This window comes from Diabrotica virgifera, chromosome 8 (genome assembly GCF_917563875.1).
Source record: "Diabrotica virgifera virgifera chromosome 8, PGI_DIABVI_V3a".
Lineage (NCBI taxonomy): Eukaryota > Metazoa > Arthropoda > Insecta > Coleoptera > Chrysomelidae > Diabrotica > Diabrotica virgifera.
The window spans coordinates 222569548-222587375 of record NC_065450.1 but is presented as its reverse complement, the minus strand read 5'-3'; the positions used below and the strand labels follow the sequence as shown (position 1 = coordinate 222587375).

The 17828-nt window shown below is 29.4% G+C and overlaps 1 long non-coding RNA gene across 1 annotated transcript; it reads right to left on the bottom strand.

Moving 5' to 3' along the window:
- Nucleotides 1-1613: 1613 nt before the first annotated feature.
- On the bottom strand, nt 1614-10212 carry LOC126889306 (uncharacterized). The gene is made up of 2 exons (XR_007699977.1): nt 7068-10212; nt 1614-6233 (listed from the first exon to the last, which is right to left on the bottom strand). It is a non-coding gene; the product is annotated as an uncharacterized LOC126889306 (long non-coding RNA).
- Nucleotides 10213-17828: the final 7616 nt, after the last annotated feature.

Below are 17828 nucleotides of genomic sequence, written 5' to 3'. Positions count from 1 at the left end.
GTGTTTATCGAGATATTTTGAATATTTTTCGAATCCACCACATATTTGTATATGGTTAATTAAGTACGATTATAGAGACCTGTTAATAATCTGAAAATTTATTTATAATTTACATCTTTAGGTATATTTTGAAAAAGAAGCTACATCTCGATAAAAGGTGACTTATGAAAACAAGACTAAGAGACAAAAGTTTTAAAAACACTGTGTTTAACTAATGGTACCACAATAATAGTTTAATTGGAACGTACACAAATATTTGGGGGGTTTAAAGGAACAAAACCCCCATAAAATTTTTACGTAAATATATTGAAAAAGAAGCCGCATCTCAATAAAAACTGGTTTATCGAAAAAATACTAAGAGGCAAAAAAGTTTTAAAAACGTTGTGTTTAACTAATGGTATTCTTTTTCTCATGATCATCTTTCAGTGCGTCACAGTTTTTCGATTTCTCTCTAACACATTAAATTGTATGTGACAGAAAAAAAGGCACGTCTCTGAATACTTTGGTAATTATTCTAGTTCGGTGATTATTCTAGTTGTCGATAGATCGCGCCATAATCAAAAAAGAATTATTTATTAAATAAAATAATAATATTATCAATATAATCTGTACAATTTATAAGACTATACAAATGAAAGAAAATACCATTTTATAAATGCAATAGACACAATTGATTTGGTTTTATTCCAAATTGAAAATGAAATTTGACAACTGTCAGATTTAACTAAAATGTCACGTTAGAATAAATGTCATAAATGTGTTTTATCACGGACTTACCTTTTTTTCTATAATTTGTGACGCACTGAAAAATGTTCATGAAAAGGAGAATACCACAATAATGAATTAATTGGAACGTACACAAAAGTTTGGGGGGGTTTAAGGGAACAAAATCCCCATAAATTTTTATGGGGTGGACAAATTTTACTATAATTTTATTTTAAGATGTTCCTGCCATAAGAATGATACATGTCCATTTTCAATAAAAAATCTCTAATAGTTTTCGATATATTGAAAAAAATCGATTTTCATTTTGTAACTTCAAAGGGCTGTAACTTTTTTTATGTGCACATTTGAACTAAGGTAAGTTAGATTCAATCGAACTATTTTTGACCCCAGAATGTGTGGTATAATTTATGACCAATCTTTTCGGGACACCCTGTATAACTCTTCAGAGCAGCGGTAGATAGAGTAAATATAGTAATGATTATATCCAACCTCCCATTGGAAGACGGCACTTAAAGAAGCAGATAGCTCTACTTCATTGACTACCAGAAGTCTCTTGATAGAGTCCAGTATGAAAAATTGTTAACTGAACTGCAGAAAATGAAGCTAGACGGAAAAGACCTCCGCATAATTCAAAACCTTTACCGGAATCAAGACAAAACCTAAAAATATTCCAGCCATACTACTAAAAGCATTCATATACAAAAATATGTCTTGACAAAGCTGAGCCAAGCACAAGACAACGTCGAAATTGGTATAAAAATAAAACGGTAAACATTAACAATATGAGGCATGCAGACGACACCGTTCTAATAGAAAATATTTTCTTTTTAACTTGCCATATCAGAATTATCCGACGTTGGCGATCAGAGTTAAAAAAAACCAAAAAATCAAAACAAATAATCTTTATTTTTTAGTTATCAAAAACAATAAATATGTATAAATTTTATGATACAATACATTTGTGACAGTTTTAAACACCAGTACCATATACACAGGTTATGGTTTCTTTTTTTCTGGCAAAAACCATATAATATTAGTGTCCATAGCTAGAAAAAACTCTAGTAGGCTATAACCATAGTACACTTCGCCGCATATAAAACTGGTACACTTTTTTTCCCCAACGTAAACCTGTGTTCAGACTGACAATTATTGTTCGTGAATCACTTCGTTGTTGCCATCACAGATAACGCAATTGCACTAAATCTAAATACAAAAAAATAACGTTTAAAATGTATATTTCGAATTGTAATATATATATTTCAATTCCACACTTGTTCACTGTAAAAGTTATTCATTTCGTTTAATTTCAAATTAAATTTTTAATTTTTCCAGTGTGTTTTATTTATTCTACACAACTTAATGCAGTTTTGTCCTACAATTTACGAGAAATCAATCACACCTCTCGATTTGACATTAAGGGCCGGTACTTTATGTCTTGATTAACAGCCCGTTAGTTAACGGAGGTTTAATCGGGACCTGTTTAGGGTATCTTGCGTTGTAATAAATGCAATTATAATTATTATTATACTTATTTATAATTATAATAATACTTGTAATTTGTAATTGCATTTATTACAACGCAAGAGACCCTAAAGAGGTCCCGATTAAACATCCGTTAACTAACTGGCTGTTAATCAAGACATAAAGTACCGGCCCTAAACATAATAATTTAAAGTCATGTCAAGATTTATTATCTATCATTATTTTTGAATTGAAATATTTTCATAAATTATAATAAAACACGAATCAATGTATGGATACTTAATTGCGATGACGGAAAATTACAATTGTTTTAGTTTTTAGTATATTAAAAAATGCGGTCTGTCACACAGCCCCGTTTTTACCTAGTTTGATATAATATTTTCGTTGAACTGGCAACGTTGCCCTAGAAATTAGAATGACACTTGTGACAAGATCGGGTCGCCCCCAATTCGCCTAAACTGTAAATGTCGGTAACACAGAGATAGTCAGGAAAACGCATAATCACCAAGTCACACCAAGTTGGATACAACCCTATTCATATACACACCAACTCACATACATACTGAGAATAAATAATTATACATAATATAATTAGAAATTGAATTAATGATGTCGTTATTATATGTATTATATCGATTAAAAAGTATAGAACATGTATTATCCCACAAATATAATATAAGAGTATAACAGTATTTTATACTTTTATGTTTGTTGGATTGTATTACAAATGGGAAGAAAAAGAGAAGATTTGATTTACCTACCTAACCTATTAAAATGATATAATAAAAATCTTATAAAAATACATCATAAAAATAAAATATAAAGTAGTTTTTGGAAAATTAGAGTATATATTTCTAAAATATGTGTATAACTAGCAGATGATAGATAAAATATAGGACGAAGTTGTTAAAAATGGACAATTTTTACAATCCTGTTCCTTTGGAAATTGCTGAAACTTACAGATTTAAAGGCAGACAGCAAGTAGAAGGAGAATCAGTGCAATAATTTCTATATAAATTGCAATTTTCAAGCACATCTAAAGTCTGCCATAAGGAACCAATTTGTTTTATGTTCCAAAAGAATACAAGCAAGACTATTGGGCACCAGGAATCTAGACTTTGAGGGAGCAGTGGAGATTGCCTGTAGTTTGGAAACTTCTGAAATGGACAGTAATTAATTAAGTTGCAATAATTCAATTCATTTTTACAATCTAATAAATCTAGATCAAATTGTATCTAAATTTGTAAATATTCACAATAAATATTTTTAATTATAATAGATTATAGGTACTATAATATACATATTCTAAAGACAGTGCGATTTATGTAAATACAATTGCAATTTTATACCCTGAATCTATCTGCTACTCTTTCAGAATAACAGCAAATTATTTGGACGAAAAATGTAAACGAGTTAGTTACCTATATATTTTTTTTTTCAAATTTTCATTCTGTATTGCGATTTTTGGAATAATTTTCTGGGGGGAAAGTAGTACGGCTGAACAGGTTTTTATATTACAAAAAAGAGCAATCGGAACTCTACTTAACTTGAAATACAGGGATTCATGTAGAGATAATTTCAAAAAACTCAACCTACTAACAATAACAGGAACATACGTATATGAATGCTTCCTTTTCATTTTTAGAAGTAGGCATAAATTCATGAAACGTAATAAACCATAATTCTAATAAACCAAACAATTTTATAAACTATATAATGTACCAATACATAGACTAACAACATCTGAGAAAACTACAGAATATAGAAAGTCTATTCAACAGTTACTCATATACCTAGAACCATACAAAGTGGAATAATACCGTCAAGCTGACCTGCAAGGAGACTGTTATTTTTATGTTAAGTGTAGGTTGTTTCAGAAACCCTTATAAATTGTATTTTACACCATTCTCCCTACTGATATTTTTATTTTTGTATAAACTTGTGAATCCTGAGAATAAAGCTTTTTTCTATTCTATTCAATTTATATAAAATTAATTGCAGAAATATCACTTAAACTTTATAGGGCTCGGCAGTTATGTATTGCATTTAGTTAAAGGCTGGATTAAAGCATAGATAATACTTAATAAACTAGTGACTCATTTAATTAACTATTATTTAAGATAAGTAAACATATTATTTTTGTGCAAGTAAAGGAAGATCTTATTTCGAAAAACTTAAAATTATTTTAATAACCAATTAGGGCATTTTATACACATTCAAAATATTTCCCTAATAACACACGGACATCCAGTGAAAGTCCTTCACATATGTCCCTCCAACGTCCATTTTAGTATGAACAACTTTATATTTTGATCCAAATGTGGTGCTGCCAAACATACACCTAACGTCCTGAGGGGACGTTTACTGGGTGTCATTTGGACCTTCATCAGACGGCATAGTTTGGTCCAAAATGTCGCGCTAATAAACGTCTCCCGAGCTTCCTGAGAGGATGTCCACAATATAATTGGACCTTCATTAGACATCCAAGCAATACGTCTAGTAGACTTACTTCTATTAAGAATGTATTTTGGGAATAAAAATAAATTTTTAAAGGAACTTTTATTACATATTACATTAATACATTAGGTAATTAATTGATATGTAGGTATTTATTACTAACAAATGAGACAAAATCACTGTCAAAATTATATAAGAATTCAGCATTAAAATATATACAATATATTTATAAAATTAGAAATACATAAATGATTCGGTCATTGCGAAAACAATACATGTTACAATGTGTAAATTTTTCAGGAAACGTAAAAATCTTTTCATTAGTTGGATATTCCTAGATAATACTATATTTTATATAAGTATTATGGGTTATGAATGAATCTTTCTAAAAGGCAAAAAAAGTTTAAATGTTTATATGTTTAAATGTAAATTTCATGGCGTCAAAAAGCATCGTCATTTTACCCAAAATATGGACTAAGATTGTTTTCGCAATGACTGATTCAAATACAATAAATAAATTCCTAAGGCAATTGATACATAACCTAAACAATTATGAGGTAACTGATTTGCATGCATAGTGGTCAGACCATATCATACCTGTATTTGAACCATAATTAGTTCTGCGATAAGGAACAAAGAAAAGTGAATTGTGGCACAGTGAACGGAAAGAAATATAACAAATTAGCTGAAGCATTTCAGAAGATTGGATTATCTCATTTACAAGCTTAAAAATAAATATGAAGTCAAAGTTAACTCTTCTGACAAGAAGATAATCTAGATTCAATAAATTGATCATACCAGAATAAAAATATGGCTTACACAATTTAAAAGAACAGTACATCAGAAATCTAAACAAATTAGATGTTCTATATGTATCAGGACCTTTATTGGCATTAAGACACTGTAAACATGATAGAATGTCACAAATTTTAATAGTTAAGTGTGAATATCACTATCACTATGAGTGATATTGGGACTATGACTGCTCTGGTCTGGACAGGAAAAAGAAGCATTATGGACACTGCTGAAGAAATTGGCAAAAGCATCAACAATTGATTGTGGCTCACTAAAAACAGAATCATTAACATTGAGTGTGGATAAAATGAGTTAAGACTTATACTCTCAACTGAAATTATTTTCGTCTTAGAAGTTCATATATATCCAATGCACATTGATGGTGGCACTATGTGGCTCACATGAAAACCATCCGCAAATAAAGTGTTAAACTTATAACATGGAATATTAAAATTATTTCTCTTACAATTAACCACATTCTAAACAGATTTTATATCGTAATTCAGTGATTCCTTAGTATTTTCTATATATAACATGTAGCAGTCCGTACTTTTTTACTTACATAAAGATCATAAGCTACAAAATTCATCATAATCGCTAACACAACATAATTCTTCTTCAATAATTCCATCAGGACTACCAAGGAGTCTCGAATCTGTTAGCCATAAATTAAAACTATAATTTTGTCTTAGGTGCTCCATGGGCCTATGCATATTTTCTATGGATTCTGCCCAATGAATGGTTTTTATATACCTAATCAACATTGTATTCACCTGCAAAGAAAAAAAATCTTTTGAGGTTTATGTACAACAATTATCAAAATCTCATTGAAAAACAGAAGCAGAATAATAATTCGACCCCTGCATAGAATGACGTTGTAACTAACATTTTTGGCGATTTTTATTTACAGTGTTCTTCTGGTACAACTTTTTATGCTCTATCTGCCAATATTATCAGTGTGGTTATTGTTTTAAATTGAGTTAGGTGAGCTAACTAAATGACCATCAATGATCCAAGTATAAAAGTTTCCTGTTGTCCTGTAGTTTAGTTGAATTATAATCGTTGATGGTCATTTAGTTAGCTCACCTAACTCAATTTATAACAGTTATAACTGCATTTATAAGAAAAAATCCGAATGGTGTAATATCATAAATGTAAAAAATATTTGACTTATTTGTAGAACAACACAGTAACTGCAGTTGTTACAATTTTATTCGCCACGTAACTGTTGTTACAACTTTATTCGCTACTAAGTTCTGATAATTTTGTGCATATGACTACATATGTGTCAGATAAGATCATCGTAAGTGCCCTTACAAGATTATTCTATGCACTTTATATTTATATCAAAAGCTGTAACTGCCATAATGCAAAAACCTATCCTCTTATTCTGAAAGAGTTTAACATTTATATAATTACTTCTTACACTGAAAAAATGTTACATGCAATTAAAAAAATCAAAGAAATTGCTATCTTTTTTTCTGAAGAATATAAATGCTGGTTACCAAGGGTATTCATTGCAGGGGTCGAATTATCAGAACAACTTCTAGGATTTTTATTCTTGTTTCTCATTTACTAAGTACTGTAATACACATATTTTAACTCACCTACAACAAGGCTTTTTAACAAACTATGTGGAGACCTGTTTCCTTTGCATATGAGACGATTTGTCCAAAAGTACTTGCTGTTAGATTTAACTTTTTTTCAAGATACCACTTTTAATGTGTAACCTGTCTATTAGTGGCTTCAGCGATGTCCCGTATTATTCGTCATCCATTTGATGCTATCCTATTAATCCTATCAGTAGACACCAAAAAACTCCATGGAATTTAATATTTCTTCAGTCACTGGGAAGTTATGACCTATCACAATCACAGCTTTTATTCTTCATATTGGCTAATATTTCCCCCCTAATGCCCATTAAGTAAATCAGAGTCAAATATCATCAATTTTTTACATGTTTCTTTAGTACAAACGTGTAGACTGTTCTGGTTCTACAGTGCGTCCATAAAGTAACGCATAAATTCATTATTTCGTAAACCGACGACTTTAAAGAAAAATACCGAAATAGGTCGATTTTTATTTTTAATTTCCGATTTTTTGGCATATACATCATACTAGTGACGTCGTCCATCTGGGCGTGATGACGTAATAGTTGATTTTTTTAAATGAGAATAGGGGTCATGTGATAGCTCATTTGAACGGGTATTCAATTCTCTATTCCCTAATATAAACATTAACATAAGTATTTATACAAGGTGTTCAAAAACACATTTTTTTAATTAAAATAATTGAAACAAAAAGAAGAATGTATGTAATTTATCTAATTCAAAATACGTTTTAATGTTGTCAGAAAACAGGAAAAAAATTTATTTGACAAATAAATATTGTTTTTTGCTTAAATTCAATGTTAAAGCTGCCACCCACCTGCCTCTTGCCAGTTTGAACATTTCGTTCAAGCGAAAATCAATGTTTATTTGTCAAATAATTTTTTTCTGTTTACTGACAGTAGCAAAACGCATTTTGAATTAAATAAATTACATACATTCTTCTTTTTGTCTCGATTATTTTAATTAAAAAATATTTTTTTGACCACTCTGTATAAATAATTATATTATTGTTTACATTAGTGAATAGAGAATTGAATACCCTTTCAAATGAGCTATCACATGACCCCTATTCTCATTTAAAAAAATCATCGATTACGTCATCAGGCCCAGATGGATGACGTCACTACTATGATATATATGGCAAAAAATGAGAAATTAAAAATAAAAATCGACCTGTTTTGGGAGTTTTCTTTAAGGTCGCCGGTTTACGAAATAATGAATTTATGCGTTACTTTATGGACGCACTGTATATATTATATTGTAGAATGAACATTATGTCAAAGAATACATATCTCTCACAAGAACCGACACGGACGGCGATTCTTTTGTTGTTAGCATGTACTTAATTTTAGTATCGAGTTGGCAAGTGTACACGCGAATACACTGAGAAAAGTCTCGCACATTTCTGGCGTGTATCAATAAAATTTTAGTTGCACTGAGAAAAAGGTTGCATGCAGGGCAGGCTTTTGTTGACATTCTTAATATGGTGGAATTATTTTTGATTTACAAAAGGTTGCAAATACAACACAAAGTAATGGTGAGAATTATATTGATTAAAACCATGGATAAAATACCTTTTTTATCCTGATTTTAGCATTGAAAGACCAATAATAAAATATATTATAGTGGCGTGACATTCACTAATTATTCTTTTTGGCTTATATTGATACAACGATACAAAATATAATTTGTTGTTTTCACCAATTTTGAAAAAGTGTGAACAAGTTGGTGAGAATTTGAACGACTTGGTGTGACCTAATAGGCTGTCTGTCCGTCCGACCGCGAATATAACTCCTTCAGTCACTATACCAGGTAGAATGACAAATGAGGTGTCAAATGAAAGCTCATAATCCATGGATGGTACTAAAGGTGGGAAATTTGACCTAGGACTTCCGGTTTTAGAAATGCGACCGGAAGTACTATTTTAAAGTCACCGCAATAGCACAAGTGATATCCGTCCGACCGCGAATACAACTCCTCAGTTACTAATACACATAGAATGACAAATGAGGTGTCGAATGAAAGCTTATAACCCATGGATGGTATTAAAGATGAGAAATTTGACATCGGACTTCGGTTTTAGAGTTACAACCGTAGGTACTGCTTTAAAGTCACTCAAAATATGAATGTAAAACAAGATGACAAAATTAATAAAATCGTAGATCAATCGACGCAAAGTTACACGAAGAGTTCCAATATCGACTTCCAGTTCTACTTTCGATTACTTTGGGTGAAAACCTAGGACCAATTACTTGTTTGTCGAGGTATTTCCTAATTCATTATATTCGTTCTCTGCTTGGATCTTCCATAAATAATAAACAATAAATAACTTTTTATTAATTTCACGCCTTAAGTCAATTATTTATCAAATACACAAACAATATTATTTAATAAACAACTCAATCCAATCTGTGACTAGACAATCAACATACAAACCCCATTCAAAGCAAATATTCCTGAAGCCGTGTCAAATATTTCATAGCGTTGTTTGTCACTTCTTGTCACTACATTCTGTTCGACTGAGTGCGTTGTATGACAAAGATAGCGAACGTACGATTTGGAGAATATCATCACGGACAATGTTAGAACAAGACAAGCCTGCATTTTATGTATCGATGAAATGTCCCTAAAGTCTAACGTATTTTATGAATATATGGAAACGTTTTGATCATTATGGTCAGAAGCTTGTTGTTGTTTGTTTGGGTTTATATGACTGCGGACACTAAATCCATTCGCCAATTTTACTATTTTTTATTTTATTAGTCATTTTTTCGTATCTTATCCTAAAACTAATACTAATATAATAAACAATTCTACTAATAAATAATTATTTTTGTATTTTTTTTTAATAATTTTTTATATATATATATTTTTATTAATTTTTTTCCAAATGATGTTCTCAGAGTTCCACAGCAAAAACTGCAACATTCTTCTTTAGCCCTCTACTTCATTCGAAAGCTATTTTACTATGGACTGTCCAAGTTCGTCATTCATTTTTATCTACATATTTTTTTTATATTTTTTTAATTATTATATTTTTTTTTTCTATTTTTTTTATATATCTTTTTTTATATTTTTTCTTTCTTTTTTTTTATTTTTTTTTTTTTTTTTTTTATTTTTTTTTTTTTTTTTTTTTATTATTTTTTTTTTATATTTCTTTTCTTTTTTTTTCTTTTCTTTTCTTTTCTTTTTCTTTTAACATATAACAATTTACAAGAAATACTTACTCTATATTTTACAATTACAATTTAAGCTTAATATCTAAAATATGTTTATACAATAGTCGGTATACCAACTCATTATTTTCTAATGTTAATAAATAATTTAAATTAATGGGATGGTGGACATCAGTCAAAGAATACAGTGAATTTAAAAACATATTAACTTTATTAGAGATAAGAGAACAGGTCAAAATTTTGTGTTGTAGATTGCCCAACTGTCCACAAATACATTGTGGACTATCAGCTATATTAATTTTAAATAAATATGATGGAGTAAGACAGTGGTCAAATCTCATTCTGCATATGGTTCTTATCATATCTTTTGTCGACTCCATTTTAGAAAACCAAGGTTTATCCGTTATATAGTTTCTGATTGATCTGTAGTGGTTTCCTGTATTTACGTTTTCATCAATATACCTTTCTTTCCATTCTTTCTTAATCTCTTTGAATAAATTTGATTCAATATCTTTTGGCGTACAAAGATAATGGGTTAATACTCCTTGTGTCACCGCGTTTTTAGCCAATTCATCTACCATTTCATTTCCAGTTATTCCACAGTGGCTTTTAACCCATGCCAACTTAACAGACTTTCCTTGTTGCTGAAGTTCTTTAATTTTATTTATGATATATAATTCAATGTAGTTCACTTTTGATTTAGGATTTATAGCACTAATTTTACTAAGAGAACTTTTACTGTCACTAAAAATTATAAACTTTGAATGATTTATATTAGATAAATATTTTAGTGCTTCCATTATCGCTATTAATTCAGCTGTGTATATACTCATAATAGAATTTAGTTTAAACATTTTACTAATTTTATTACTGCTATCCCAATAGGCACATCCCACACCTTCAATATTTTTTGATGCATCTGTATATAGCATACAATAATCTTTGAACATTTGTGAACTGTCGGAGATAAACACTAATTTTCTTAAAGATATAGGCAACTTGCTATAGTCCCTTAAAAAGTATACCTGAACTTGTTCCATACTATTAAAGTCAATATTATAATTTGGGTTTATGTCATATTTATAAAGTTGTTTATCATATATTGTCATTTTTGAATATAAATCTACCATATTTAGAGTTTTCTTTTTTATCCAATATTTTTCTGTCAAGTCTGCTAAAAACAGTTGATGTATTTTGGAAATTAAACTTGCCTTTTTTTCATACAATCTAACTAAAAGGTTGATGCCAAGTTTTTTTCGTCTTATATCCATCGGCATTTCACAGCATTCAACTTGTAGATTATTTATCGGTGTACTTCTTAGGGCTCCTATACACAATCTAAGGGATTTATTAATGATTTTGTCTATTTTATTTAAATGACACTGTGATGCGTCACTGTATAATATTGATCCGTAGTCGAATATAGCTCTTATATTATTTTTAAATAACAACAAAGAAATATTTGGATCTGCTCCCCAACGTAAGTGTGATACGAATCGAAGAAGGTTTATTCCTTTTTCTGTTTTTTTAACTATATGGTCTATATGTTCTTTCCAGAGAAGCTGTCTATCCAGAGTAATACCCAAATATTTAACATAACTTTGTACAGGATAGGATATATTGTTTATTAAGATGTGATTGGGTATTTCTTTTCGTTTTCTTGTAAAAATACATAATTTGGTTTTGGAATCAGATATATTTAGTCCATGTAATTCACTCCATATTTTAATATGTTTGTCTCCTTCTTCAATGGATTTGACTGCATTTTCTATTTTAATGTTTTCTTGATAAATAACTATATCATCTGCAAATTGTAAAATTTTTGTTGAGTTTAAATTTTTTTCTATATCAGAAGTGTAAATTAAATATAACAAAGGGCTTAATATTCCTCCTTGAGGTAAACCACCCATCGCTAGTCTTGGACCAAATGTGTTATTATTTACCGATATATAAATTTTTCTACAGTCATACAATTTTATTATTTTTTGACAGAAGCATTCTGGCAGACCTATTTGTATCATTTTGTTATATAGTATATTTAAATTAACGTTGTCGTATGCTGCTTCAACATCTAATAAAAGAGCGATTACTGAAGAATTTTTCGTAAACGCTAAATTTATATCTGTTACCAAATGACTCACAGCTTCCACAGTAGAATGATTTTTTCGAAATCCAAATTGTGTTTGTGATAATTTATTGTTTTTTTCTAGCCAACTTTCGAGCCTAAGTTTTATCATTCTTTCCAGTGTTTTTGTTATGCAGGAGCTCAATGAAATACCTCTATAAGATTCTGCTGAATCAGGATTCCGATTTGTTTTGAGAATAGGAATCACCCGGTACTCTCTCCAGTTATCTGGAATATCTTCTGATAACCATATTTGATTAAAAAAATTTAATAGTGTTTCTTTCCCTTTTTGATGTAAATTGGCCAACATAATATAATGTACATTATCTATACCTGGAGAAGTATTTTTCTTATTCTTAAGGCTTATTTCTAATTCACAGAAACTAAATGGAATTGAAAGTGGATGCATAGAGTTTTTTCTTTCCATTACATTAATTTTTGAAAATATATTATCTGGACATAATTTTCTTAAAAACTCCTCAACCCATTCTCCTTCAGTCACTGGATTTACTTGTGCTTTAAAAATGTTTTGTAATCGTTTGGCTTGATTCCACATATCTTTAATTGGTGTATTTTTGTTTAAAGTTTTACAAAAATTTCTCCATGCATTACGCTTAAGGCCCCGTCTCACCATCAAATAATTGACAGTTAATTTGATCAAACTTGACAGTCAAACTTGACTAGTGACACAAACTATACATACTAACTGTCACTTTGTGTCACTAACTGTCAAGTTTGATCAAATTAACTGTCAATTATTTGATGGTGAGACGGGGCCTTTACTCTCTAATACAACTTTTTTGGTTTTCGCTACACATTTATTATAATTTATATAATTTTGTATATTAGACTGTAGTTTAAACTTGCGTAAAGCTAGTTTTTGTTCTTCTATTACCTTTTTACAATTGTCATTCCACCAAGTTTTTCTAAATCGTGGATTAGTCCCTGTTCTCTTCTCCGGTATACATATCTTACAATATTCGTTTAATTTATTTAAAAATTGTTGGTAATTTAAATTATTATCTATTTCCATGAAATTATCAGTGATAGAAGAGAAAAGAGACCAATCCGCTTTATTTATGTTCCATTGGAATTTTGTATTTACACATTCCGCTTTATTAACATTAATATTTGACTTAATAATAATAGCAAAATGATTTGATCCTAATGTCTCGTCCACAACATCCCAATCGAAAAAATGACTAATATTTGCTGAGCATATTGTAAGATCTATTGCAGATTTATTATTGCTATTCGGTCTACGCATCAAAGTTTCTTTACCATTATTTAAAATTACAAGATTACAGTCCTCAATAGCTTCTAACAGATTTTTTCCTATAGTATCTACAGTACTACAACCCCAAACATAATTGTGGCTATTAAAATCACCACCAATTATAAAAGGCTTCTCTAGACTATTAAAAAACTTTTTCCATTCATTTAGAGTGATTTTAAGATTTGGTTTTACGTATATTGAATAAATGTTTAACTTTTTTCCGGATTGAATTTTAATTGATATGCTATTGCACATTATGTCATTAATTTGGTGAAAAGTAGGACTGTTGTAAAATTTTATTAATTTTTTCAAAAGGATGGCTACTCCACCATATCCATTATCTCTATCATTCCTAAAGACATTATAACCAGTAAAGTTAATAAAATTACTTTTTTTTAACCAAGTTTCTGATATTAATCCTATATCTATTTTATTGTCATACAAGAATTTTTCTAAATAACCCTTATTTGTTTTAATTGATCTCGCATTCCATTGAAGAAATGAAACGTTAGCCATCACGAGGTAATAATAATTGTGAAATATTGTTTTTTAATAATTCCAACGTTTTTTGATCTAAATTGTGATTAATTTGATTTAATGTTGCTGAAATAAAGTTTACTATTATTTCTCCTATATTATTTTGATTATCGTTTTGTGTTTGTGTTGTGTTAGAATAAATGGGATTATTAAAATTATAACAAGGCTGACTTTGTATTCTTGGTGTTTGCAAAATTTTTCTGCGTGCTTCCATTGTTTCTTTATCTACACTACTAGAATCAATACTACTTGATCTTTTTCGTTTAGATATTGTATATTTATTTGAAGTATTTTCTTGGTCTTTACTTACTGTTGAATAACATTTTTTATATTTATTATTAGCTTCATAATATGTTATATTTTCATTATTCATAACTTTTTTAATATATTCCTGTTTTTGTCTTTCTGTACAATCTGCTCCCTTGTCAGTAGCGCTGTGTTTTCCTTTGCACAATACACAAAGTAAATTATTCGGATTGGAACAATTAGATTTGTTGTGTTCTTCGCCACATCTTTCACACCTATCTTTTCCTCTACATTGGGCACTTATATGCCCAAATCTCAAACACTTTAAACATTGGATTATTCTGGGTGTATAATTTTCCACCTCGTATATCATTTTTTCTATTATTACATTTTTTGGTATAGACTGACCTTTAAAAGTGACAATTACGGTTCCTGTTTTTACATAATTAGTATTACCATTATCTTGAATCACTTTCCGCATAATTCTTTTTACATGTAATACTTCGAATTTAATTCCAAATCTAGGTTTAATTAATGATAATAAATCATTATCTTCTATCTCTTTATCTACCAATTTTATAACACCTTTCTTTTGAGTAAAAAACGTTGGAATATATGCCTCATACTCTTTGCTTTTAAGAATTTGAGAATCAATTAATTTATTAGCACTAGCAAAATTATTTAGTTCTACCTTGATTTTATTTCTACCAACTACTGTAATTAGTGTGATATTATTTTCAATTTCAGGTACTGCACTTAAAATCAAACGGGCCGTGCCGATCCTGTGTAATCGACCAATGTTACCGTTTTTATTTTCTATGTGTACTATATAAGGTGCATTATCTCCAAATTGATATCTATGTTTTAATCTTAAATTTATTACTTTATTTAAATTTTGCTTACCTGACTTATCTGTTTGATTTAAATTTGTCAAAGTTTCATCGTTATTGCAACTAAATTTGTTACTTACCTCAATAGTACTACTTGTTTGGTTTTGTTTGTTTGTTACCTTATTATTTACTCTATTGTTATTTTTATTTAATTCCTCATATTCCATCATCCCATCTCCTTCCATTTCTACATAAAATTTACCTTTATCTGGAGGTTCGGGTGGTATACCTTCCCATATTATTTGTTTCCTGAAATTTAACTTCTAGGCGCTAAATTTCACACTTTCTTACAGATCACTGGTTTAGTACTTCTTTATACTACTCGTAATACTCAAAAAGTTAAGAAAAAACCTTAAAAATTAATAATTTTTAGGAGAACTTCTAAATAAACTGCCTTTCAATTTGACGTTTATTTGATATAAACATATAAATTAACATTACATTGGGTCAGAAGCTTATATTCCATATAAAAGCAGTCTTTAGCTTTTTGTTGGAACGCAAGTATAATCAAGAGAATGTAAACCTATTATGAAGAGTGTATTGTCAATTATCAAGCATTAACTTGAATGTTGAAACAATTTCAAGTGATATTGGATCAAACTTTTTGAATTAGCTAAATTATATAATGTTACTCCTGAAAATCCTGAATTTCAAGTAGTCAGTCATAAATTGTTTTATATATTTGACCTAAAGTTATTGTTTTATACAAACTACAGAAACAATTTAATGAAACATAGTTTATTAAATTTAATTTAGGTTTGCTGATAAAAGTACTTTATGGAAGTTTTTGTGAGTATTGGATTCTCAACTTTTTAAACACAGCACGTGGCTTGTGGAATGAACACATATAAAATATGACTTTAAGTGCTCTTCCTGCAGATGCAGTTGGTACAGTAGAGGTCAAAGAAAGGTTAGAGAATTTGTATGATATTTTAGATTCAAATTCTTTGTGAAATCCCAATAAATACAAAATTAATTTTTTATACGATAGTTTATAGTTCATGAAAAAGCTTAAAATAATTAATTCACATAATCAAGATATCTCAAAAAGAATTAAATTACATAAATGTTGGAAAATAACAATTAATAGTTGTAGGCTATTAACAATTAATAGTTGTGGGACATGTTGGCAAAACTGGTCTTTATTTATTTAAAAACTAGATGCATAAATAAATACTGTTTAGAAAACTTTTTTGTAGTATCAGGCAACAGGTTGGTAATTGTGTAAACCAACACCATTAAATTTTCAAGGGCTTTGCACTGGTAAACATATTTACATTCAGGAAGTATGAATTGCATGAATGACTTAAATCAAGTTTTACTGGATGTTAAATAACAATATTTGATAGACAAAATCAACCAAAACCCATTTCAGACACCAGCTACAGGAGAGAAAATATTCCCCACAGAAAATGCTTTTACTTATGTTTGTGGATATCTTAAAAATCACTTAATGGGCATAGTAACAGTGACAGTTGTGAAAATTACCGGACACAGTGTGAATCTTCAGATGTGAATTCTTTGTTGATATATAAAACTTACAACCCCACAAAAATGATTCATGTAGCATTACAGTATCCTCCTGATTTTTTTATTAAATAAAACAAATAAAGTAAAAACTAAACTTAAAACCTATAAAATAAGTCTATATAGTATTTTTACTACAAAAACGTTATTACGTAGGTCAAAATTTTTGACGTAAGAGAACTGTCAAAACATTAGAATGTGACTTTTCATTATTGCTATGTTTATTATAAACACGACAATAATGAAAAGTCACATTCTAATGTTTTGACAGTTCTCTTACGTCAAAAATTTTGACCTACGTAATAACGTTTTTGTAGTAAAAATACTATACAAAATATTATGAGCTACAAACTGATACAAAAACAAAATACTAACGCCAAGCCAAGCCAAGCCAAACAAACAACTGTGACAACAAACGCCGATCCTGTACAAGACAAATGTCACCAAAATTATTTGCTATTCATACAAATTGAGAAATGGCTGATCTGGCACATGCGCATAAAAATTTAGTTCATAGATAATCCGTTTGTGTCGGTTCTTGGGAGATATGTATTCTTTGATTATGTATAAATAAACACTAAAAATAAAAATTTATTTGTTTTCCAAGCTAGGCTGTCATCTGTCAATAATAGTCTGCAAATTTATAAGTGGTCTAGTCCGATTAAGGAATTAAGCTTAAAAACGAATAATTTCACCTGAGTATGTGAAATGTCAAGTATATGAGTTGGGGCTATCGATGAAGTGACTGTATACGAGTTGGAGCGTATAGGACATGCGCGTGACGTTTGACAAGTTCAAGGTTTTAGGTGAATTGGACGGCGCCCGACAAGATCGACTTACACAACTTGAAAAACACGATTTTCGGTTATAAGAGTTGTACCAGTTTTTTTTTTGACGCGAAGTGTACCTGGGTATTCTATTATTTTCCAAAAGTTTTAAATATAAAACTATAATAGTGTTTGATGTATAAAAATCGCAACA